The sequence below is a fragment of the Mustela erminea genome, chromosome 9 (genome assembly GCF_009829155.1).
Source record: "Mustela erminea isolate mMusErm1 chromosome 9, mMusErm1.Pri, whole genome shotgun sequence".
Classification (NCBI taxonomy): domain Eukaryota; kingdom Metazoa; phylum Chordata; class Mammalia; order Carnivora; family Mustelidae; genus Mustela; species Mustela erminea.
Genome location: NC_045622.1, coordinates 86,536,747 through 86,563,946, shown reverse-complemented (window position 1 = coordinate 86,563,946; position 27,200 = coordinate 86,536,747). Strand labels below are relative to the sequence as shown.

General features: G+C 44.0%; 1 long non-coding RNA gene across 3 annotated transcripts; it reads right to left on the bottom strand.

Annotated features, from left to right (window-relative positions):
- Window positions 1-2,192: 2,192 nt before the first annotated feature.
- On the bottom strand, window positions 2,193-26,920 carry LOC116600177. Of its 3 annotated transcripts, none has more exons than XR_004289538.1 (3): window positions 26,887-26,920; window positions 13,139-13,272; window positions 2,193-2,477 (listed from the first exon to the last, which is right to left on the bottom strand). It is a non-coding gene; the product is annotated as an uncharacterized LOC116600177 (long non-coding RNA). The 3 variants fall into 3 exon arrangements; XR_004289536.1 differs by lacking the exon at window positions 26,887-26,920 and adding an exon at window positions 26,077-26,390; XR_004289535.1 differs by lacking the exon at window positions 26,887-26,920 and adding an exon at window positions 17,792-18,617.
- Window positions 26,921-27,200: the final 280 nt, after the last annotated feature.

Here is a 27,200-nt window from a genome sequence, read left to right as displayed (position 1 = left end):
TCATTTTAAATTCCCACTGGCAAAGTTTGTTTTCTAGTTGACCCATATCCTCCCCTACACTTGCCATTGTTCATCATTTTAATTACTTTCACTCTTGTGGGTGTTTAATGATCTCTCAATATAATTTTCAGTTGTGTTTCCCTGATGACAAGTGGAGCACCATTTCCCATGTGCACCGGCTATTCTATTTTTGTAAGGAATATTCTCATGTCTTTCTTTCGTTTATTTTCAAATGAGCTATCTTTCATTTCTTTTGTAGGAGTTCTTTACATACTCTAAATTTGAGCCTTTTATTAGTAATCAGAATATTTTTCTCACTCTGTAACTTGACTTTTTAATCTTTATTACCTTCTTTATAGTAACTTTGGATGAACTAAGATTTTTAACTTTAATAAAGTTCAATATAGAAATACTCCTCTTTATGGTGAGTACTTTTCTGTGTCCTATTTATGGGTATTTAAGAGCTATTCTCCTATGTTATTCACCAGAAGCTTTCATATACAATCGACATACCACAAAGGGTTGATTTTTCCCTAGTATGAGGAAGTTGAGTTTTTTGTTTTAAAGATTTTATTTATTTATTTGACAGACAGAGATCACAAATTGGCAGAGAGGCAGGCAGAAAGAGAGGAAGGGAAGCAGCCTCCCCACTGAGCAGAGAGCCCGATGCGGGGCTCGATCCCAGGACCCCCAGATCATGACCTGAGTCGAAGGCAGAGGATTTAACCCACTGAGCCACCCAGGCGCCCCCAGAAGTTTTTATTCTTATTTCTCCATTTGGATATCCATTGGTTGTAGGACTATTTATTGATAAGATTGTCCTCCCTCCACTGCTCCGAAGTGTTACTTATTTCATAAATCAAGTGCCTGTATGTGCATGGCTATGTTTCTAGACTCTGTTCCACCCATTTGTCTATTGTTGTGCCAATGCCATACTGTCTTCAGTACCATCACTTTATACAAAATCTTGGTGTTTAGCCAAGTTCTCCAACTTTGCTCTTCTTTGAGGTGGTCTTGCCTATTCTTGGCTCTTTTACCCCTACTTTAATTTCACATGGGATAGAAAGCATTTTTTAAAGTAAAATGTCTTTCCATTTTGGTGGAGCCTCCCATAGCCCAAGCTACCAGCTCTGAGCTGCCATCCTAAAATCTGTCACACACTTCATTCCACAAGTTGCTTCTAGTGTGATCTTCACTGCCATGCCAGGCACAGCCTGATCCATCCTTACTTCTCCTCCCCCCCCCCCTTTTTTTTTATCCAAATGGCACTTTCTTGTGTGTCTAGGGAGCAGTGCAACACACTGTTCTGCAAGTTTCTGCTATTAATACTACTCTATTACTTCTAATAATAAATGTTCTTCCTATTACATCAGGCACTGTGCTAAGTGCTTTGCATGCGTCATCTTAGTCAATCCTTCCTCTCACCATCATCTCAAGGATTCTACTTCTCTCACTTACTGTTCCTTCTCTGTCAGCTTCAGTGTCTCCACAGGACATAGTTTTTCTGAGCTAGAAGGAATCCAAGAGATAATTAATTTGACAAATGAGAAATTAATGCCCAGGGAGGGAACGGACTTACCTAGGGCCTTCTTAGCTGGCTAATGGCAGTGAAAGGACTAGAACTTAGGTCTCTCGCATCCCAGTCACAATGCTTCTCCCACACCCATATGTTCCAGCTCTAGCGCCCAGCAAGCAGACTGCCGGACTGTTAGCCACTTTACTTCTTCCCCATTTCCATGTAAATTTCTTCAAAGACTTGTCTATTTCCACTTCCCCATCTCCCTCTGTCTCCTCAACCCACTCCAGTCCTACTTCCTCACAGAAACTGCTCTCCTCAAGCCACCTGCCACTTCTATGGCTCCTAACCCAATGGTCTCCTCTCTCACACACACTACTAGACCTCTCAGCTAGTTTTGACCCACCCAATTATCATCTCTTCAGATTTTCATCTACCTCATTGACTATCCTTTCTCAGTTCTCCTCAGCTGGAGCACCCCCCCCCCCCAAACATTAGGCTTTAGAGTGCCTCAGGTTTGCTCTTTGACACATACTTCTATCCACACACTCTCACAATGTGACTGCATTACTCCTATGCTCCCAAATGCTATGTACTTCTGATGTTTCCCAAGTTAGTCATTCCAATCCTAACTTCCTTCCTGAGTTCTAGACTTTTAACTTCTTAGCTGACATCTCCACTTGGATGTTGTCTTAATTGAGTCCCTCATAAAACGGAGCCCAAGGGAAGGATTAAGATTCTGACAGTTTAATCAAGAGGTGCAAGTCCTTGGGTATTGGGTGTAGGAGAAAAAAAAGGAAAAAGGCAAGGGTGTGATATGATGTGTTGGGCTGTATTACCATCCTCACTTCCACCTCAGAATGCTGCCAACACACCCAGCAGGTCACTCAGAATTTGTGTTCACTTAGCATATGGTCCTTCTCTGGAAGAGGTGTCTGAAGATATTGTATCCTTGAGTAGTCTATAGGAGAGGGAAAAATGAAGAATTTGACTGGTTCCTTTTTAGCTTCCATTTCCCCTCATTCATGGTTCACCTTCAGGTTGCTAGCTCCATACTTTCGATATGCATAACCTAAACCCTGGCTGGCATGCAGGAAGACACCTTGCAGGGTGATACGCCATTCAAGACTGGACGTCGGGGAGAGACATAGAGCTAATGGAGCACCGGCCAGGATTAAGGAAAAGGAGGCTGTACGATGTTTGTGGCCCAGTGTACCACATCAGATATACAAAGATGAGCATAACCAAACAGAATTCTTAATTTCTTTCTTCCAATCAAACCTAGTCCCTCCTTCCTCACAGGCTTTCTCCTCCCAGAAAGCATGGTGCCATTGTCTCCATTGCTAAACCTTATGAGGAATCTATCACCCAAATGGCCTGTGAAGTGGTCACTTCACTTCTATTCTTGCTTCCTTTCAATGTATTTTTTACATTGCAAGAGTGACCTTTCTAGAAGTAATACAGCACTGCTCTTCTCCCGAGCTCTAGGGTTCTGTTCCATCATTTAGCTCTCATAAAAACACTCACTAGGAAAGGCTTTTCCTGACTTTCCTATCAAAAGAGTCTCACTCCCTTAACACTGTCTGCATTACCCTTTCTACTGCATCTTTAGCAGCACTCCGTGAAATGATCCCCTTCTAATGGAGCTCCATTCAGGTCAGACAGAGTCTAGTATCTGTCTTCTTGTATTCACAGCACCAAATACAGTCCTGAGTACATAAGAGGGACATAAATGCTCATTGAATGAATGAATGTCCTAATAAACAGTAGGTGAACTGAAGACTTCACTGTGTGGCAAGGAACACATCCGTCTGCGTGACTTCTCATCTGGTTAAGTCTTCCTATGACTAGAAATTCCTTGAAGCAGGGAACATGGGAAAATTGAAGAGCATTATTTAGGTCTTGCTAGAGTTCAAGGTGAGTCTGAGGATAGTTAACCATCTTTCTCCTGTCTCCTTTTGTTTTAAATTAAACTTTAATTTGGAGATAATCACAGATTCCCATCCAGTTTTAAGAAAGGATAGAGTTCCCTTACACTCTTACTCAGTTTCTTCCAGGGGTACACCTCGCAAAAACTATAGCATAATATCGCAACCAGGATAGTGACCCTGATAAAGTCAAGGCACAGAAGATTTCCAACACTGTAAGGATTCTTTGTATTATATTTTTGTAAATATACCACTACTTGTATCTTGCTTCAACCACTTCTTTTTTTTTTTTTTTCCAAAGTCTTGGTACAACCTTTAAGATGATAATATCCAAAAAAACAACAGTGGGGATATGGTTAGATATGTAATAGAATTTTGTTTTACAAATAATACATATTGTTTTCAGTGTTTGTGTAATTTTTAAAAATTTATTTATTTTTTTCAGCGTAACAGTATTCATTGTTTTTGCACCACACCCAGTGCTCCATGCAATCCGTGCCCTCTCTAATACCCACCACCTGGTTCCCCCAACCTCCCATCCCCCACCCCTTCAAATCGCTCAGATTGTTTTTCAGAGTACATAGTCTCTCATGGTTCACCTCCCCTTCCAATTTCCCTCAACTCCCTTCTCCTCTCCATCTCCCCTTGTCCTCCATGCTATGTGTTATGCTCCACAAATAAGTGAAACCATATAATTGACCCTCTCTGCTTGACTTATTTCACTCAGCATAATCTCTTCCAGTCCTGTCCATGTTGCTACAAAAGTTGGGTATTCATCCTTTCTGATGGAGGCAACCACTTCTTTAACCCCTGGCAGCTCCTAACCTGTTCCTCATTTTTACTATTTTGTTATTTCAAGGATATTACGTAAATAGAATCACACTATATGTAACTTCTGGGGATTGGATTTTTCACTCAGATGCTTCTCTGGAAATGCATCCAGGTTGTTGCTTGTGTCAATATAGGCATATCTCATTTATTATCATTAGCAATATTATTATTATTACTACAGGCTTGTGACAATCCTGCCTTGAGCCAGTCTATCGGCGCCACTGTTCCAACAGTATTTGCTCACTTCATGTCTCTGTGGCACACTGTGGTAACCCTCATACTCCTTCAATCTTTCCCATTATTACCATATTGAATTGCTGCAGTCTCAGAGTAAAACCTGAATGTTCCTTCTTTGGTGCTAAGTAATATTCTATGGTGTGGCTACACCAAAATTTGTTTACCCATTCACCCACTGAAGTACATCTGGGTGGTTTCCAATTGGGGATATGACCAATAAACATGCTATAAACATTGGATTACAGGTTTTTGTGTGGAAGTTAATTTGTCATTTCACGGGGATAAATGGGCAAGAGTGCAATTGCTGGGGTGCGGGGGGTATGGCAGTTGCCTATTTCTTTCTTAAGAACCTGCCAAGCTTATCACACACATGAAAAAATGTTCATCATCACTAGCCATCAGGGAGATTCAAATTAAAACCACATTGAGATACCACCTTACACCAGTTAGAATGGCCAAAATTAACAAAACAGGAAACAACATGTGTTGGAGAGGATGCAGAGAAAGGGGAACCCTCTTACACTGTTGGTGGGAATGCAAGTTGGTGTAGCCTCTTCGGAGAACAGTGTGGAGATTCCTCAAGAAATTAAAAATAGAACTTCCCTGTGACCCTGCAATTGCACTCCTGGGTATTGACCCCAAGGATACAGATAGAGTGAAAAGAAGGGCCATCTGTACCCCAATGTTTATAGCAGCAATGGCCACGGTCGCCAAACTATGGAAAGAGCCACGATGCCCTTCAACGGACAAATGGATAAGGAAGATGTGGTCCATATACACTATGGAGTATTATGCCTCCATCAGAAAGGATGAATACCCAACTTTTGTAGCAACATGGACAGGACTGGAAGAGATTATGCTGAGTGAAATAAGTCAAGCAGAGAGAGTCAATTATCATATGGTTTCACTTATTTGTGGAGCATAACAAATATCATGGAGGACAAGGGGTGTTAGAGAGGAGAAGGGAGTTGGGGTAAATTGGAAGGGGAGGTGAATCATGAGAGACTCTGGACAATACAATCTATGGACTATAGACAAAAACAATCTGAGAGGTTTGAAGTGGCGGGGGTGTGGGAGGTTGGGATACCAGGTGGTGGGTATTATAGAGGGATTGCATGGAGCACTGGGTGTGGTGAAAAAAATAATGAATACTGTTTTTCTGAAAATAAATGAATCAATTTAATTAAAAAAAAAAAAAAAAAGAACCTGCCAAGCTCCCTTCCAGAGTGGCCATACCATTAGACACTCCACCAGCAATGTATGAGTGATCTCGTTTCTCCACATTCTCACTGCACTTGGGAAAATCGAGGGGGTACTCCTTAGATTCTGCTAGAGTCTGCAGATTCACTAGCCCACTTTTTTCCTGTCCTAGTCTTCTAAAAATGTTCTGTCCCAAGTTTGGCTCAGTTGGAGATTAATGATAAAAGCCTACTGTCATCTAGATAGAACAGCCTACCAAGCATTTTCCTTTAAGAGAGGCTGACAAGAAAGGAAACTTTCACGTTTCCTGGCCTCTCCACTCCATTTTAAACAGCATCAGAAATTATGACTATCGCTTGAGGCTTTGGAGGAGTAGTCTTGAGGCCGGATTTCCATCAGGACCTTGATAAGCCATAGGAAATCATGCACTCAGGCCAAATCAAGTGGGTAGAGGACGCCTTGCCAAGTCCTTTCTAGATTCCGGGTAGAGAGCTCTGTGGATGGCAACAGCATGGTACCTCGCCTGAGCCCATGGGGATGAAAAGGCTGCTTCTAAGGAGGGGAAAACTGCGCCTTCCTAGTTGGGACTGGGGCCATGCTGGGATTTTCTCTTTGGCGGCCTGCCAAGACAAAACAGAAGGACAAAAGTCTGCTGTCTGCTCCTATCATGACTGCCTACACTGTCATACTCTGGGTTTCTCAGAGACCCAGCACCCCTTCGCCCTGCCTTGCCTTGCCTTGCTCTCGCCTTCTCAAAGTCATCTGTTTTACCACCTTAACTTTTTGTATTTTATTCAGCACATACTTATGTAGTGGTTCTTATGTTTCAGGCATGGTTTTGTGTGTATTAGCTCCTTTAAAACTCTTAGCGACTCCCTAAGGTAGGAATCATTAATGTCTCAATTTCACAGATGAGGGTACTTATATACAAAGAAGTCCAGTAACTTGCCCAAGGTCGCAAAGCTCGTAAGTGACAAAAGTGAGATTTGAACCCAGGCAGCCTGGTTCCAGAATCTATGTTCTTAATCACCATATTATGATGACTGTCTATTATTGACAAATATGCTTTGAATAATTCTCTTTCTCAAGGCCATTGGTATTTCCGTGAAGAATGGGGTGCCTGGCAGTCTCAGTCCATATAGCATGTGACTTTTGATCTCAGGGTCATGAGTTCAAGTACCACATTGGGCATAGAGCCTACTTAAAATAAAGATTACAAGATAATAATAAATAATAATAACAAATTAGATTGGGTATATCAGTAAGGAAAAAAGCTTTCTGCCAAAGGAATGAAATATTTAGATGTGGGGCTTCAGACAGTGAGTGAAGGAGACATCTGGGGGCACCACTGCCTTCCAGGTGCTCTTTATCCAGATCATTACCTGTCACCCAGGCTAAGGCATGTACAGGATCCCCACAAGGAAGACTATATTGCATATTGCAGCATGTTCTTCTGGAGGCTATTTCAAAGAACTACAACTAACATATATGTGGCGTTACTATATGCCAGAAACTGGGCTAGGAGCCGTACCTACATTGTATCAACAGCTGTGTGGGACAGAGGATACTCATTCCCTTTTTAGAGATGAGAAAATTGAAGCATCCAGTGGTGAGTGGCTGAGGAGTTTGCTGGAAGCCCCCCCGACAAAGTTGCAAAGGGCAGTCCTAGCTAGGTCTGTCTGCACCCAGTCCTAGTGCTGTCTGGTATACAGACAAAAATGCTATACAAAATGACTATACAAAAATGACTAAAAAGTTAAAACTACTACTTTTGTGTTATTTTTGGCCACTGTGTCAATTTTGGCAACTGAAGGTAAGAATAAAACCTTCCATTTCCCCGCCCATGAATCAGTTACTCCCCCAGGTTTTCACATCATAGAATACGGCACGGCCATTAGCCTACACACTCGGATAGGAAACCCAGCACTTGGCCTTTGTGACTCCCTTGTCCTACCTTCTGTCAATTCTATCTCCAAAGTGCATCCTGAGTCCATCCACTTGTGCCCATATCCACCAGCAGCCCGTGGAGTCCAGGCTACCACCATCCATTTCCTCAACAGCACCTTCTGAGCACGTGACCTGCAATCTACCCCCACGGCGAAAATGTACATGGTCTTCTTGCGATAAGGATTTGCTCTTGTCCCTCTCTGGCTGCTTATGCTTTGCACTGGATTTGACACCATGTTCCTGCTCTCTAACCTGAAGCCACAGCAGAAGAGGCCTTATTCCTCCATACTTGGGGCCCATCACCCATGCCGGGATGGTCTTCTCCCACTCTTCCTGCGGCTGCCACCTCCCCAGAATGTCCCATGGGATCTGCACTAGACATCCTCCCTCTGCTACGATTAAACGTATCAGTCCATCCACCCGAAGACTCAGACCAGCACCTGGCATAGAGTAAGCACTCTGTTAACAGTAGTTCTTGTTACTGCTTTGATCACTGTTCTAGCAGACACTTTAAAATGCAGGCATAGGTGATTGGCTAAATGAAGTAGGAAAGAGGAATGACCTCACCATCTGGGCCCCAGGAGCTCCTAGGAGAGGAAGGTCAGATGTTTTTAGAGGAAAAAGAATGTGGGCTTGTAAATTCTTTTCTCTGCCTTAAAAATGAGTTATTACTGCTATTGCCACATACACAATTGCTTTGTGCCTAACGGAAATGGTAAAAACAATAGCACCGTAAACTGTTTTGAGAAAATACAAGAGTGCTTAGTATATTGTTAAAGGCAATATCTAGACTTGTCTGATTTTCTTACTCGATCTCACCCCAGCTCTTAAAGTCCCGCATCACATGTTTTTCTATGACTTAGTAAGAAGTACCTAAAACACAGGTTGTCCTCCTTTTGATTTTCTGGCATGCCTGCTAACAATCCCAGAAATAACTACCAGACACCTGAGAAGAGGGAAAAGAGTGAAGAAAAATTGGGTTGAAACACCCTATGAAATGCATCATTAGACTTTGTTCAATTAAGAACTGCTTTTTACCAGTGAGAGCAGGGGACAGTGCGGAGACCTCACACCCAGCAGGTGGCTTGGCCGGACTCTGCTTCGACAGACGGTGCTCTGGTTTATGCACAGAGTTCTGTCACAGCGGTCCCTGTAATGCATCATATCCACGGCCGGGCCTGCTTCCACAGGGCATGGATCAGCCATTTGACGGAATATTATAAAGCCATGTCAGTGACATGAGCGAAGAAATTCCAAAACACGGGGAATGCCTCACATTACAATTAAGCGCATAAAGGACACACATGAACGGCGTGCATAAAGACCTGTCATCATGGTAGCTGTCCCTGTGACACTTTTACTTCATCTAGGGCACCCCCGTTCCCTCTGTGCGAGCAGATAGGACAGGAAAGGAGTCACGGTGGGCACCATGCCATTGACCTTCCTCCTCATTTAAAAGCCAGGATTGGAGACATGGTGAAATATTAACATAGCACATTAGTGCTATATTAGTTACAGACTTGTTCTTCTTTGTTCCTCTGTATTTTGCAAATGTTCTAACACTTTTAAAAAAAAAAACACTTTTTTCTCTTTTAGTTTCCCTGGAAACTTCCAAAAGGCAGCAGCTGTGGTCTCACATCATACCCTCTCCCCCGCTCCCCCAAGTGTGTAAATAAAGTAACATCTCTATGTCTTTAATTTATAACAGGCTAAACTTTCCCCTGTAAGCTGATACTCTGACCAGAAGTCTGTGGGTGGGATGGGTGTTGTGTGTGTGTGTGTGTGTGTTTGTAGTCGTAGCTTCTTTTGGCTGATAAACTAGCACTTAAGTGTTTCCCTTTTCCAAACCCCCAAATGACAAGTGTCTTTGTGGTGAGGTGGCAGCCCAACCGTCATTGCCAACATGAATGGTCCTGGTGACACTTATTTTTAGTTTGCTGTTTTAAACAACGGTTAGGTGGCACAGCCAGGGCCCTCAAGGCCCAAACTTCTATGATCCAGAGTGGGGAGCTATTAAAGAGAAAGCAAGGCAAGGTGGGTAGCCCTCTTCAGGAAGGGCTGAACACTGGCTCTCTAGGTGGACTGGAGAGACAAGGCAGAGATCTTTTCTTGGGTGAGAAGACTGTCATCTGCTTTGTACATGGGTGAGTTTTATCACGGATGCTATGAAACAGAAACACATTGACTCTGTTTGGACGAATGCAAATCCAGGCAGCCTCGGGGAACTAATTACAGTGACGAGGCTGATGAGACAAAGCAGAGACCATAGTAGACATCTGCTCTGTGGCCTGTTCAGCATTCTGTTCACCCTCCTGACAAAGCCCAAAGCAAGGTGTCTCATCTCCTGCGGGTCAAGTAGTTGGCATGGCATCAAGCGAGGCCAAATAACTCCCCCCAGGAAGAGGACATAAGGGACCTCTGGCTAATGGGGAATCCATTCATTTCTCCAACCTAAGTTTCCCAGCTTCCTGCCCTGTATGACGCCAGAGTTCTCTGCTTTTTATTTGAATTCTGTGGCTTTCTAACATGTATGTGTACGTGTAGTATGATATGTATGTGTGCGTGTGGTATGATATATATGATATGTATGTGTGCGTGTGGTATGATATGTATGTGTGGTATGATATGTATGTGTGTGTATTTTTTAATTTATTTTTGATTAAATTAGCCAAAGTTGGTTTTTCTATGCTTGGAACAAAAGAACTCTCCCTCAGATGAGAACCTCAAATATTTTACTATATATGCAAATCTCTGTCTGGCTCTGGACAGTTCAATTTCTCCCTCCACGTCCTCCACCCCAACACCCCATCCCAAATAATCTCAATTTAGGGGAAAATGAATCCTCTCCCTTAAACAGGAGCTGTGACATGCTGGGTTTTATGAAGGTATTGGTGATTTTTTTCCCCCTTCCTTTTTCTACAAATGCAAGCTTCCTGCTATTTCCTAACCAGGGGCAGCCCAGCAAATCGTCTCAAAAGGATTGTTCAGATAGGAGAGGGTGGGAGGGTCTGCACATCCCCTGGGTCTCTCATATTGCTGCTGTAGGACCTGGCTTTGCTTGTCCTATGGTCCTTGAGCTGGAAAGCAGGTTCTGGCACTGGCCTCAGCGGTTAACCACCTCTAGAAGAAGCACTTTGGACTCCAGGAGAGAGGTGGTGAACATCAAAAGGCACTCTCAGCCACATGGGGTTCTATCACAGGCAAAGCAGAAAGAACTAGCCCCACACATCCCAAGAGAATCTGGCTCCTCCATCACCGTACAGGCAGAGGCAACATTCACATACGTGGCGTGGGATGGACAACGACCCCCTCCCACTGCCATGGCTACTGCTGCTATTCCTGTGCCCAGCCTGGACAAGATCTCCCACCCCCACAGGATATATTCATGTTTCAAGCCATCTCTTATTCCTTAGATGCATCTCAAAATCCCATAAGGTAGGAAAAGCTAGCAACCTTGGTCCCATTTTATGGATATGGAAACTGAAGTATGGAATGTGCTGGTATGTCACGTTCAATATTGTAGGATTATTACTGACAGTAACAACGACAGTCGTAGGTGTTGAGTATCAGACTTCTCTCCCAGAATCTCTTTACAGCACAACCGAAACAAGAGCAGCTCATATTTACCGAGTGCTCTCTATGGACTTCAAATTTATTGAAGTAGATGCAACTGTCCTTATTTTCAAGATAAAGGAAGTGGGGCTCAGGAAGATTAAGTAATCTGCCTACAACCACATAGTTGGTAAGCAGTTGAGTCAGCCTAGGGACTCAGGCAGTCTGACTCCAAAGTCACGCCCTGGACTAGAAAGTCACATGCCTGTTAGTCCATTTTTAAAGGAAAAAAAAAAAATCTAATAGAGTCAATTGGCCAGACCCTTAGGCTTTGTTCTGTTCTAATCTGACCCCCATTTGTAATACTTTTCAGTCTGAGAGTAAACATCGCATATCCACTATGGGCAGAAGTGGTTCTTCACAAATATTTTTAGCTCAGAGTGAAAAGGTGCAAGAACTTAAAGGAGATGTTCAAGTCCATCCCCTAGACCCAGATGGCTTACAGGATTTGGGTAAACACTCAGCTCAAAAATGCTAACAAATTTCCCAGCCTTGGCTGTTGACCTCAGCCTGTGTGTGCCAGGCCAACAGAAGTAGTAGCCTGGAAAATGTCAAGGATCTAATCAGTTCGTGCTGAAACTAAACTTGACTTCCTTCTGCAATGTGTGTCTCTGCCATGTCAGTCTGCACAGCCCGGCCAACACCCAAATGTGGCTAGAAACCCAACAGCCTAGGCTAGTAACATGTTCTTTTCAAAGCGGTGTTCATAGGCTAGGGAGGGAGGGCAGGTCGGACAAGCTCTTACGAATAAAATAAGATCAAAGGTTTGATAAGACTTGGTATCATTCAGATGACACCCACAGACATTGGAAAGGTGTCTCACATAGGCACCCTGGGGCAAAATGGTGAGTGCAAGAAAATTGGTCATCAGCAGCTCTACTGTCTCTCAGTGCTGCTTCTTCTCTTAGAAAGTCTTCTTCAGACACTCACCGCTCTCAACTACCATTCCTCCCCAGAACCAGAGCCTCTCCAGTGTCTTCCACAGAATCCTGTCCTGCCTGGCCAGCCCCTGGGCTGGTTTTTAAAAGAAGTGATCTTAAAGTGTGTTTACCCCCTAGCTGTTCATTCCTTCAAAGTAGTAGTGACTAAACCAAGGCTGATAAGCTGATTCATGATTTATATGCTATTGGGTGATAGTAACTTAAACAAGACTCTTAGGGAACTTTTGAAATTCACCCGAATAATAACTAATGGAATTTTCTGGCATTCTGGGAGGTTGGTGCGGTAGTGCTCTTTGGTGCTTGTTTTTATGCAACCCTCCTGGCCTTTCAGACAGCGTCATGTGACAGCAGCCTCTACATATGGATGAAGGCATTTAATTCTCAGTGAGAGACCTTCCAGCATGCTCTCCCTCTGCTGTAGGAACTGTGAGTCATTTGTTGAAATGGAGGTGTCATGAGAGTAAAGCAGACTGGATCCCTGAGGCACCATGTGATGTCCCAGAGAACCATCCAGACCTACAATGGATTTTGGGTGAAAGGAATAATCTTCCTTCATGTTAATCTACTAATATCTTTGTATATCTGTTATAGCAACAAAGTCCAGCATATCCTGATTGTTACAGCTGGTAACTCTTGACCACTTTCAAATCTCAATCCATTGTTTGCCTCCCATCTATTGTTAAGAAAGGTGTTGGGGCACTTGGGTGGTTCAGTCGGTTAAGTGGCTAACTCTTGATTTTTGGCTCAGGTCTTGATCTTGGGATCCTGGGATTGAGACCTACGTCAGGCTCCACGTTCAGTGGGGAGTCTGCTTCAGGATTCTCTCTCTCCCTCTGCCCCTCCCCCGGCTTGCTCATGCACACACGCGCTCTCTCTCTAATATAAATAAATCTTAAAAAAAAAAAAAAAAGATGTGCGTCACTTACCTGTGTGATTTTGAACAAGCTAGTCTCCTTTCACAGAATGAGTCTCCATATTCTGTGTAGTATAGGATGGCTGGTCTTTTGCAGAGGTAAGGTTTTACCCGAATGGCAATCCATAGTCACATTGAACCTGTTTTCTAAAGATAACCATGGTGTGTTAAGGCACAGTGATCTGTCCCAAAACAAACAGAAATGTTTAAACCAACCCAAATACTTTTTGCCTGGTTGTCTCTGTAAGCAGCAGGATCAAGATCCCAGGTTGACGGTACACAAGCACAGTTTTAGGAGGCTTAAAATTATACCTGAAGGCCACACGATATCCCAGTCCCCTTTAGAACTGGTCATGCTCTCACCCCTCAGCTATCTATATTTGTCAAACTAGAGCTGCTCAACTGAAACATCAGGCAGATTTTCTCCAAGTTTACTTAGAAGTTATGTGAGAACTTCCCAGTGGAGAAGGCCACATCATCTAAAACAGTATTTCTCAGCCCTTTTCATGAGGACTCCTCTGCAGTACAAAAAGTTTCCCTCCCTCAATGTGTGTGTGTGTGTGTGTGTGTGTGTAAAACTCTTGGTGTCCAGTGATCTAAAAATGCACTATTTAAAAAAGTAAGTTTTAGTGTATTGTTATTCATGTATTTGAAAAATAGCACATACACTATTAAGAATATTTAAACATATGATGTATTTGGGCCCCAGGCACGTATGTGTATTTGCTGACGCCTGGGCCATAACTCTGAGGCTCCCCCAGGGCTATTCCCATGCAGGGGCTGGGAGCTATAGAATCAAGGAAGCTAAGGAAATGTTGTAATTTGTATTTGGTTCTTATTTTCTTTACCAGTCCCCACCCCCAGTCTCCAGTTCTCTAGGAAGAAGATGCTAAAACAGAATTAGAAGTGCATAAGGTTTGGGCGGGGGTGAGGACCAGCACCTGTGGGAAAGTGTGAGGAAGCAGGAATGGTTGTGAGAAAGCCACCTGATTGGGATACTGTCTCTGTTGGCCCAAAATGTTGCTCCAGGGCAAGATCACCTGTGGGATCCAAGTCGTCATTTGGCAGAAATGGCCAGGTCTCTTTTCCATGGTCCTGATCATTTATTGACTGGGGCACAGAATGTGGCTTTGGCTCAAAGGTGGCTCACAGAGGAGGCTGTGAGCTAGCTACCTTCCTAGTAGCTGGGCAGGGGCCCCTTTCTTGAAAGGGGATCAGGGTAGCCTGTCTGTAGCTGCCAAACCCTACCTTTCCCCCTAATTCTGTGAGGCAATTTTTGCCTCTCACAGTTATTCATGAGGGCAGTATGATTCTATAAATGACAGTGTGAATTGCCCTTGGGAAATAGGCCATCTCTACACCAGCAAAATTAGAAGGCAATCATAACCATACGTAAGCATATTTGAATCAGCTAAAAGGTGAGATGCCCCTAGGATATGGGACTGTGTTTTGTTTCAGCAGAATCTCCTCTGCAGAGGGAGCTCATTGCAAACCTGAAAGAAGATCAGAGAAATGTTCGCTGCAATAAGCTGGTCGTCCTCTGCAATGAACGTGAACACTCGTGAGTCTGTGAGTCCTGACTGCTTACTCAGGGGAAGTCCCTGTGCTAAGACAGACAAAGCGGTCATGGGATGGTGGGAAGCGGCCTAGGGAAAGCTCCCCTGGAGGGAGTCTATTCTAAGTGTCCATCCCTTCACTTAGCCTGGCCTCAGAGGGGGTGTTTAGCATACGGCATGAAACAGACTAAGAGGGACCCAGTCGGTGAGAATGATCTCCCACATCAAACCCTGTTAGTTCAGTTTCAAACATGGAACACTAGACCTCCAAAGATTCATCTTTCAGAAGCTGCCACCGTGGTTTCCAAGTGAGAGTTTATGCAGATCAAGGAGAGCAGAGGGAAGATGGAGTAAAAGGAAGTCTGGGCCATGCCCTGCCCTTACCTCCAGCCTCCTTCAGAAGATGGGGTCCCATCCTTATCTGTTGTACAACGTTTGGATTTTGTGTAAGGTGACGCTTAAGAAAAGGTTCCTTAATGAAGATAAATGAGTCAGATAACTACAGTTTCCTTGGCCTCCCCTGAAACCTACTGAAATAGAATTTCCCAGGAATGTGTTCTTCCAAAATGCTGCTCAAGGTACCTCCTGATAGGATGGATAGCTGGAAGGCAGATGACATAGATGACAGACAGACGGATGGTTAGCTAGAATAAATTTACCAATATACACATTGTACCAGACATACACAGGTAGAAAATTTTAAATAAATATAATAGAGGCTCTAGTATTTTCTTCTTGTCTCCAAGGGATCATCTTGATTTCCCCTGATGCAGGCATACTTTGCACTGGAGCATTCTCATAGTCTTGTCTATGACAGCAAGAATGTGTGGGACACAAGGGGATAACCTACCAAACTTTTAATGGTCTCTGAGCCACTAAGATAGGGATTGGTATGCTCCATCCTAACCCATTCCTTCCTCTGTTCCAAGGCTAGGGCCCGGGAATAGATAGAGTATACGGTGACTGTAGTTGATGACTACAAGGTGGGAAAAGGGGACATGTCTTTTTCCAAACCAGATGGATTCTTCTTCCCTCTTCCCTTTGAGCACAGGTGAAATCCAATTTAGGCAAAGTGGATATTTCAAAACTGAGCTCTACTCCATCATCCATGTTTGGAACAGTAAGTGGAGCTGCTGACATGTTCGTTGCTGGAATGCCCTGTAGATCACCTCTGAAAGTCATTCACAGACATGCAGCCACCCACAGCTGGGACAACGACTAGAGGAGGACCAGTGTGCGGGGCATTGTCGCTGGCCACGGTGGTTGGATATCAATGGAGAGGAGACTGCAAGGTCTGAGCAGGCAAAGTCCGGGCTCTTCAACAGCCTGGGGTCTAAGGAGGCGTGAGGCAGGCACCAGATGTGTTTCTGTCCCTTCTGTGAGTCAGCTTCTATTTTAGCTACTGCTAAATAAAAGACTGTTTCCAGGTATGCTATGTTTGGCTGAACCCTAAACTTGGACATTAAGTATAGCCCTGAGGTTCCCAAGACTACATTGCTCTAAACCACAATTATTCCACACACGTTGGATTGAAAAGAAATTAAAATTAGAAGCATGAAGAAAATGAAATAAATGCCTGTGGGTTTCCCACACAACCTGCAAATCTCCCTTCACTATCAATACAACACGACAGTTCTGCTTCTGTTTTGACTGCTCTTTCCACCGTGGGGACCCATTTTCAGTACTATTTCCCCAATGTGGTTCCCCCCCCATCCCGTTTGTTCATTCACAGTTTCTCCCCCACCACACACCTTTCCCTCCAAATTCCCGGGTGCCCATCTGCTTTTCCAACTCCACCTCCAGATGCATGTACAGGCTTTACCCCAAAGCCTCCCTAGTGAGCAATATCACTTTCTGGGGATAGTAAGCACTGACTCATTGCCTCCTGCTTACCACAGTTTCCAAAACACAGTCTTATTTCACCCTTGTCTCTACCCAGATCTCTGTGAGTTTGGGCCACCACGTACGTAAACTGACTCCTAATGGGGGATTCCCTGATCATCTTCTCAACAACACTCTCACTCCCCACCCCTCCTCTAATGACTATCCTACCAAAAGTCTGAAGAAAGCAGACCTTAAGGAACTAAGACTCCTCAGAATCCATCCTTCTCTGCATCTCAGACTTTTGGTCCATAGAGGAAATAGGCTTCTGCTGTTAAAATAAGACTTGGGAGATCCTTAGAGAAAATGGCACCACAAAGACAAGACGGTACCTCCAGTAAGTTCCATCTGAGCATCAACACCTGTGCCAGAACAGTATAACCTAAAAATGAGCCATGATTTTCTCTGAAGTGGGCAACTACGTGAATTTGATTCTTTTTCTCCCAGCCCCCATGAGAAAGAGCAAGAGACTGAAATGCGAGTAGTTGAAGATGAAAAATCTCCAATTTTTATGTTAAATACAAGTATATTTATCTCTGGATCAGATCCAAGCAAAGCAGCTCCTTGAGGACACTGATCTGAGGGGTGCCTGTTCACAAGGAGAACGACGCCATGCAGCAAAATCCATCAGACTGCCCTCTTAAATGTTCCCAAGCAGAAGCAGCATGAGCTGGGTGTTCCTACCTCTTTCAAGCCTCCCTTGCTGGAAAATCGGTCTCCTGGTGACTCAGAATTAGTTAAGGATACTCCCCCACACCCTTACCGTCAAGATCAAGCCTGTTCCCTACTGATTTCTAACACTGATCCCACATGCCCTCAGGTCTTCTCTCTGCAAAGGTGTGCGCGGCTTTTTATCTGGGAAGCAGGAGAAGCAGCCTGTGCCTTTAAAAGTCCTCAAAGCTGATGAACAGCTCTGCCTAGGCCTTCCTGGAGGAATTTATGGAGAAATTCTTTAGTCCACCACACCTTCATTTTCCAGAAGAGGAAATGCCTTCTTGTCCTCTGGAAGTCCTGCCTGTCTTGGCTTAGATTTTAGAGAAAGTGTGATCTAGAACACTTAGAAATATGCTCCTTACAAGATCACTGAAACAGAACAAACCAAACCAACAAATACAAAAAAGAGGGTGTGTAAAATGTCCCCTGTGAATATAATGGGGTGTTGTCCCCAAAATGATGCTAGCTAGGCGGGGCTGCCGCTGGGACAAGGTCCCCACAAGGAGTCTGCTCACCTAGTCACCAGGTCTCAAAGAAGAATTTACATTCCACAGAGCCTCCAGATGGTGCATTGCAGATGATCTCATGTTCCTTCTGCAATATGTTCAGTCATATTTGGGAATTAGCATCCAGCTCCAGAGCTTCCCAGTAGTACAGAAGCCTGTTTCAGGACTGATCCATGAATATGACATAAGCTCAGTGCTGGGCAGTCACAGGGATTCAAGTAACCGGAGGAGAATCCATCTCTCTTGTGCCTTCGTCTGCCTCCCAAATAGGGTCTGTTGCTGCCTCTGATCCCTTTTCTAATGTCACTCTTCCAGAACACAAGAAGGAAGCAGAGCTGAAGGAAATCAGGACTTCTAGAATCCAGTTCTCTCCTGCATCTCCAGACAGTGATCAGATGGCGTATTCGTGGTGCCAAGAAAGACTCTGAAGTTCTTGGTAAATGGTATCATAAAATTCACAGCAGTAGGTACAGTCATTTCCAACTCCAGTTCTTCACCTGGGTAGGAAACTCAAAGATGAGTTAAATTGCTCTGAAGAATGATTTCACTCATTCACGCATTCATTCAATTAATTTTATCTTTGTGGTCATGCAGATCTGAGGATGAACAGCCATTGGTGCCCACAACTCCTCTCATCTCCTTGGAATGCATAGATCATATAGGCACGTCTCTGGCTTTTTATTTGTTTGCATTTTAATTTTTTTTCCTAAGGCCAGTGACTTAGTTGTGCCATTGAGAATTGAGGGTTAATTCACCTCCCCCATATTGTATGATCCAGAATTCTTGAGCATGAACAACCAAGATTAACTGAAGCCAAGAAGACATTTGTTGGGAGGGTTTAGGGATGTTCACAGAATTACCAGGAAGGCAGGAGAGTGAGGCTTGGGGAAATGCAGAAACTAGAGCAGCTCCAGGGTTACAAGGAACAGTAAGCACCATCAAGGGCAGGTCTTAGGAAGAACTTGTCCAAGACATGCTGTGGATACTAGTGGTAGTGTAGGCATTGCCTCCTCCTGCTGTCACTGTCACTTCTGCTGAGAAACATATTTCTGTGGGTCCCTGCAGCCTACGCCATGATCAAGAGACTCCATGTCTCACAGAGGGGCAGCTGGTTGGGTATGTGGAGGTTATGAGCCCACGCTGCCAGAACTCACAAGTTCCCTCTCTCAGCTTCTATAGGACGGGGGAGGGCACTGGGTTCTACAACACAAAATATCAGGGTAGGGAAATCCGCCCAAAAGGGGATAGGAGATGGATACCAAAGGGGGGAAAAAAAAAGAGAGAGAGAAAGGAAGAAAGAAAGAGAAAAAGAAAAAAAAATAGTGAATATCTACCATATTAATATCAATCTCCTCCACACACACACACACACATCTATATTCACTTCTTGCATAGCTCTCTCTCTAATTAGATCTTTTAAGGATCTGATTTTACACATTAAAAAAAACCCTTATCTTGAAGAAATCAGACAGGGAGACAAAGCACGAGAAACTCTTGACTCTGGGAAATAAACTGAGGGCTGCAGAAAGGGAGGTGGGTAGGGGGATGGGGTAACTGGGTAATGGGCATGAAGGAGGGCACGTGATGTGATGAGTACTGGGTGTTGTACGCAGCTTGATGAATCATTGAACGCTACATCAAAAACTGGAGGTGTACTAAATGTTGGCTAATTGAATTTAAATTAAAAAAAAAAAAAAGAAAGACAAACCCTTATCTCAAAGGACTCACTTTGGGCTATAGCATATAGCTCGTATCTCACATTATTTGTTCTCTTCTGCCAAATTCTGGCATTGTAAATACAGTTTATGCTCATATCTATTTTTCCCTTGGACACTTCCAACAAAAATTTGATGTGGTCCACATAATTTAATATGTTGTAAAACGGGCCAGTGAAAAATAAAAACAAACCAGGTGGGACCCCGTGTGGTGGCCTCTCCTCTCAGTATTTCCAGGGAAGGGGGAGGCTAACCAAGGAAGATGGGGTCTGGGCTCTTGCATTCTCTTGATGGGTCAAGGGGAGGCGCTCTGGGCTGATAGACAAGGTTTCAGAAAAAGGGCTGAGGGGTTGGTTGAGTCCACAGGTATGGAGCATGGCTCATATGTGTTCAGAACAAACAAGAACTAGGCTAGGGAAGGGGGCAAGAGTCATGGTAGGGATTGACCAGTTGGCTAAAGCAGGACCATGGATAATGGGCTGCAGAAGGAACCCCAGCAGGCCTGCTGGTGGTTAATAAGTCATGGCTGAAATCAACAGGGTATGTATGCAAGGGTTCAGGTGAGGTTGGAGGACAAGGCTGGGATTTCACCAGGATTTCACCAGAAACAGGCTTCCTCTGGCAATGGGCCCTGACATGTGCTGTTCCTTGGAGGGGAAGCTCCAAGTGGTTCTTCTGAGGGCTAACCCAATCCCAGAGTGTTCAGGATGGCAGTTCTGAATCTTCATGTACATATTACTCTTTAATCAGAAAACACACACACACACACACACACACACACACACACACATGGTATACTTTGAAATGAAATTTCCAGATATGGTAGAAGGAGACCTGACTTTTATCTGAACCCAGCTCTTTCACCAACTAACTGTGCGACATAAGGTAAGTCAGATATTTCAGGGCCTCAATTTCCTTTGATTAAATGAGAAGATGCAGCTAAATATTGCTTAAAGATTCTCCTAGCTTTAGATATGGCTAGTCCATTTTCAGGTGCCTGGTACACACAGGCACATGTGTGTGCGTGTGCACGTGGCACACACACGCACACACACCCCAGGCGTGATGCTGCAAGTGTGCTCCCAGAAGGAAGTCTCCAAGCGCCATTCTTGGTGTGTATCTCTACCCTGAAGCTGGCTCTGGGAGAGGCGGACTTCCTCGCAAACCACAGCTGTTGAAATGGCTCCAAGGGAGTTGTACTTAATTCCTGTTTCCTAACATCCTGGCTGTAGGTCCCAGCAGAATCAATAATGGGGTACTTCCCCCAAGTTACTAACCACAAACTGAAAGGGGGGAAACCATGCTACCCAAGGACTTAGCCGGTAGTGGGAAACTGGGGCCAGAAATAATAAGGCTGACCTGGGACCGACCAGTTCACAGCTCAAGAAATCACAGTGGTAGCCCAGCTAGGATTTCCTTTTTTTTCCAAGACAAACCATGTCAGCTCTGATTAATCTTCTGGTTGTGGCTAAATGCCACACATCAGGTTGAGGCTAAATCCCTCACATCAATATTCCCAAGATTGCACGGTGCTCCACCATCAGGGGTTTGGGGGAAGTCTTTGAACTTAGTCCACCATTCTAACCGATGTGCATTTATTAGCCTCTCTGAGTGACTGGCTTTTTCTGTGCCAGGCTGTGCTGGGCATGAGGATCACCTTAGTAACAAGACTGACATGGCCTGTGCCTTTATGGGACCTGGAGTCTTACAGGGGAGGTGGAAAACATACAAATAAATACAAATTTCCAAATTTTCCCCCCAATTTGATTAGAAAGCAGTAAGACATTTTAAATAATGATTATCTTATTTCCATTTTCTGTTTGTTTTGGGGACAAAAAAATAAGAAGACAAATAAAATTTGAAGTAAAAGTCCAGGTAGGAGATTATTATAGCTCAGTGAGGAAAAGGTGAGGACTTGGACTCAGTTAGTCGATTCAGTCCTCCAGGGGACACTTGGCAGTTGTGTCTGGAGACACTTTTAATGGTCATGACAGGGGTGGGGGGATAGGTGCTACTGGCCTCTAGTAGGTAGTGGCCAAGAATGCTGCTAAACATCCTAAAAAAGCATATGACAGCCCCCCAAAACAATTATCCAGACCCAAATGTCAGAAGCACCAATGCAGACAAACTCTGGACTAGGTCATGGATGGAGAAATGAAGAGAAATCATTGGATTCAAGATGTACTTTTAAGCTGAAATGACAAAGAATTCCAAAGAGATTAAATGTGGAGCTCAAGAGAAAGAAATAATGCAAAGATGGCTTTCAGATTTCTGTCTTGAGCAATGTATCATGAAAACATGTTGAATGGATAGATATCAAAATTTCTGTCTGGTAGATAAAATCTACTGCACAGTTTAAAACTCCAGATTGTCGCTCTCGACCCGCAAGAACGACCCGTAGGCGAGGTGAGTGGCAAACTTCTTTATTCACAATCTTCAGCCGGGGACCCCCCCCAGTCTAAGACCCCCAAGTATATCTCCACCAAGTGCGAACTATATCCAATCAGAGTATACCACGACTAACAAAACTACCAATCAGAAGGACTATCTATGTGCACGCATCGTGCTCGTGAGCACGTACGTGACTCCATAGGTTTTCTTTGTTCTACAGATCATGCGCCTTTCCCTTGACTCCTGGTATCTATCAAACGTCACCCGCGAATGCACTCACAGTCCTTGGGTTAATCTCTCACTCCTCCCACTCTTCAGGCCTCGCTTAGTACGTGACTCCCTGCTCCTGCTGCATGGCTCTCCACACCAGATCTACTATTTGCCAATTGGGGACTGCAAAAGACACAAGCATTCTGTCTCCATCCCCCTATCAATAAAATGAGGATTACAACATACCGACTCCAAAAGTATGTGATGAAGATCAATTATTCCATCACATAAAGCATTTCAGAAAGGCCTGGCATGTGGTCAACAGTTGGGTTTTAGCTACTTTTTTTGTTGTTAATATTGATAATAATATTACTACAGTCTAGATCTCATGAGACTTATCCATCCAAATGGGACAAATGAATTTGGGAGCCATCAGCATAGAGATGATTCCACCAACGTAGACAGCCTCTAAAGCCTTGAGATGAGTATGTCCTAGGGAAGGTCCAGGGTTGACCATGGATACCTGTTGTTAAAATACTGGGGGATGAGCCAAAACCAGCCAAGGAGACTAAGAAGAGTCAGACAGTGAGGTAAGAGGAAAGTCAATGAAAGAAAGCATTTCTAGGAGTGGGTGCTCAACTGGGTTAAGAAGAGGATAGAAAAGTACCTCTTGAATTTCAAGGTCATGGGTGACTATTGGTGAAGATAATTAAGAAGCCATGACTTCGATTGACTCATGAGCTGGATCCAAGCAATTGGAGTCTCCTCACCCTCTTCCCTGTTTGTGGAATGTGAGTTCCACTTGCCTTTCCTGCTCCCAGAGGCTGCTCCAAGGACACGGGCATAAGATGGTGATGTGGTGTTGAGAATGGTATATGCGTGCAGTATTTGTGACTGAACCCAACTAAGTCCTCTTTATAAACTTAGAAGATTGGCAGCAGGGATCCATTTGTTTTGCTGCTGCTCAAGTAAGTCCCCTTTGCTTTTTAAGACTGCCGCTTTCCACCATGGAGTGGTGGCCTCTTTCTTTGGTTTCTCCTACCCTCTGCATAGGGGGGCCAGCTTCAGGTTACACCTAGGGAAGCTCCCAGGGGGGAGGCTTACAGACTGACAGTGACTTTGACAAAAATGACATCAGTTAAGAAGTGGGAATGGAAACCAGTCTGGTTTGAATTGAAGCTTAAGTGGGAGAAGATATGCAATAGAGTGTATGGCAGTTTGGGGAGATTTTGGCTAAGAAGAGCAGAATCAGTGGGGGGCCTGTTAGGCTAATGAGGGATTGTTGTTTCTTTAAGATAAATACTATTATATTTATGTACTGATGGGAATAACATGGCAGAAGGGGGAACATTGGGGATGCAGGAGGGAAGGCAGTAGGTAGAAAAAAGTCCTTGAGAGGATAGGAGGAGGCAGGAGAGTGTGGTCTTTGTGGAGATGGGAGACAATTCGTGTTTTGAAACAGGTGGTTAGCAGGAAGTGGACACCGTGTAGACAGGTTTGTAGTTTTTTGGTTAGGGGAATGAAAGTAGGGCATGTCTGGTCACTTTTAATTTCTTCATGAAGTATGGGGCAGGCAGGACCCCCAGAGCAAAGTAGAGGAAGAGAGTACAAAACAGTCACCTGGGAACTACAAAGGTCAGACTTCTAGAAAAAAGTGGGAGTTCTGTTTTGAAACTTTGGATTATGAATTTTAAGTGACACCAGGAAACTTCATTCCTTGACTTCCTCCTGCAGTGTCCAGTTGTTCAGATAGAAGTGTAGAGAAGGTAGGAGGTAGAACATTGGATTCATTGGCAAGTTGGATTTTTGCCAGACAAATAGGGCACCGGGGAAGGTGGGGGGAGTTGAGGGTATTTGCAAGGGAATGATTATAATGGTGGACCCCTGAAAATAAGCTGAGATAAAAGGAGATGAGAGAGAGATTATCTTGGTTAGCAAGACAATCTTGGTTGGTTAGCAAGAAAGCACACATTGTAAAGCGGCAGAAGAGAATGAGGGAACACTTCCTCCCCAACCAGACTGAAGCACATGGGGTATGAGCCAACCAACAGCCCCTGGTTGACAGACCTGAAGTGAGTGGTGGAACTGTGAGCTGCCAGGTCTTAGGGCAACACAGTGGAGTTCAGAGAGGTCAAGCCAGCTTCAACCCCTATTTGCTCTGTACACAGCAAAGTCTTCACAATCTGAGGTCCAAGCCCGCTTGGTTAAAGCCTCTTCACTCCCATTCCCTCATTCCCCATTTCCAGGGCAGGGGCAAGATTTTCAAAAGTTTGCAGATTAAAAATAATCATAGAGTAAGCTAATGAAGCAGCACCAGTGGTTTAAACAAAAGCCCATACCTAGCACCAATGTGGATTAGGTAGAGGTTATTTTTTTTGAAATCCACATTGTTTCGAGAGCATTCCCTTTACACAGCATTCAGTTCAAAGCATACTTTTAAGTTTTGTTTTCAATACTCTAGGTTCAAAATGCCTTATAGATAGAGTCAAAACAAAAAGAGAGAAAAGTTGCCCAGTAAACACCTTATTTGCTATGTCCTTTTATTTTTATTTAATTTTTATGAATTATTTAAATTTAATTTAGTTAACATACATGATATCATTATTAGTTTAAGAGGTAGAATTCAGTGATTCATCGGTTGCATATAACACCAGTGCTCATTACACCATATGTCCTCCTCAATGCCCATCACCCAGTGACCCCATCCTCCCTCTCACCTCCCCTCCAGCAACCCTCAGTTTGTTCTCTATAGTTAGGAACCTCCCTCTCTGTTTTCATCTTACTCTATTTTTCCTTTTAAATGTGATCCTCATCCTTACATATGGCAGACACCCCAAAGCATTTCATGGTCATAGTCCAAGATCAGGGATACCACTGTAATTATTGTTAACATTTATTTGGTGTTGACTATGTCCCAGGCATTGTTCTAGATCTTGTTCCTTTGTTATTACATTTGATGTTCACATTTATGGCTTTTTGTCCTATTTTACAAGTCAGAAAAATGAGACATTGAAGAGGTAAGTTACTTGTCCAAGGTCACCCGTCAGGAGGGGTAGTGATGAGAAGGTCTGCAGAGTTTGTGTTCTTAACCATTTGGCAATGCTACCATATACTGCAAGAATACAGCATTTACTCTTCTTTTGTTATCCAGGGCAGACACCCCTGGCCTGTCACAGAACCATCCCACAAAGCTTGGTCCCTAATCTGTCACTCTGGAATCTCTAATTAGCTGATGAGTGTTGATACCAGAAAGGAAATCTATATGCTCTTCCAGGCCTAGACCCTTTTCCCTTGGCTGTTCCTATTCTCTCACAAACTGACCCTCTATACTCAGCATAGGGTCTAGGTCTCTCACAAGTCTGACTCAGGATGAGACTTGTTCCTGGTCCTTCTGCCTATCTTCTGGTCCTTCTTCATCCTCACCCCATCACGAACTAACCCAGGGAGTGATTTGATAGGTGTTGATAAGGCATCTGTGGTACAGAGGTGAAGTAGAGGTAATGGGCAGGACAGAAAGGGAAAGGGCTCAGTGCAGATTCATCCTCTGACTCCTGAGCTCCAATCGTGCTATAAGAGTTCTGGGAACTCTAGAGATCCAGAGCTTTAGACGTGGCATCATGTTCTGAAGCTCCTACAGTTGGAAACATACCACTGAATTATCTTGTCCATATCTTCTTAAATGGCCCCAAGATACTCCCTCAACTTCAGTCAACTGAATTGCAAACATAAGAAAATCTTTTAATTTTGGAGGAAAAACTTGGATATTTTTTGGATATTGAAGGTGTTAATTAGGGGGCTGAAAAATAGTGAGTTCTAACTACCTGTGCAATGTTGGAAAATTGCTGGGCCTCTCTGAGCTGCAGTGGGTCCATAAAGCAGGCCAATTAAGTCGAGGACCTCTCAGGTCCCTTCCAGTCTCAGCATTTTGTCTCAATGCAAAGGCCCTTGTGTTCTCCCCCATTTACTCCCAAGGGTCACCAAAAGATGTTCCCCATCTTTTGACTGACTTCTGTCAGTTTCTGCAGGTCAGATGATATCTTCTCCCTCCTGCTGTGGCTCTGCCCTTTCTTGCCCCCATAGCTATTGCCTTATGGTGTTCCCTGAGTTGCAGGTTCTGTGGGGTTTAAAGTCTATTTACCTATCATCCCCATCATGGCCATGGGGGTATTCATGTCCTCATGGTGCCAAAGCTCTTTTAGGACTTGTACACTCTAGTGAAGTTAGTCCCCTTTGAAACCTGAAGTAGAACTGATGAGGGAGCAGGAGGCTGGCTGAGGACAAAGCAAAAGCTGGCACCTTGCACCCCTTCTCCACCCGCTCCCCTCGGTAATGTGTGTGACATTCCTCAGGCACCCCTAACTGCCATAAACAAGAAACAAATAGTTAACTTGCAGAGATCACAATCCTGCAAGACAGAGTCTCCCTTGGTTTACAAATGTCCTAGAGATCTACAAAGAAGTTACCTTATCAATAGCACAATTTCCAGAAGCAAATAACTCAGTTCCTCAAGCCCCAAATAAAGTTAAATTTCTTCTAAACCCAAATCTCACTAACAAGGACGCTTGATAGGAGAAATGTGAAACTTTATCTCTAGATGTCCAAGATAGTGTCGAGAACCATTTCCAAGTATGTGGCCCATTGATATACATCCAAAGGGTCTCACAAGAAGATTTTTACTACTAGTAATAAATAACCTTTCTCCCAACAATAGCTAGCCCCTCAAGGTCCTGGAGACCTTGCTTCCAAAATTCCTTAGAGACTAACATCACCCCCTTTGTTCTCATCTACCCAACTCCTGTGTATATAATCAGCCACTCCTCAGGATAACAGGGCAGCAGCTCTTCCTGCCCATGGGTCCTATCCCCTGTCCCATCTCAAGAATTCTTTCTTGGTCATCAGCTCCGGACCTCAGCCCACTAAACCTCACCTAGGTTCTAGAACTTCATCAGAACTACTAAAATCTACTGCTAACATCTGAATCCTGGGCACACCTGCTAAGAGGTACTGTCAAGTTACTGTGAAAACTTTAGAGGCAGTTCTCAAACTCTGGCCTGCATGTCAGTCTCTCCTCCATTGACACAAAGAACAACATGAGTTGGCTA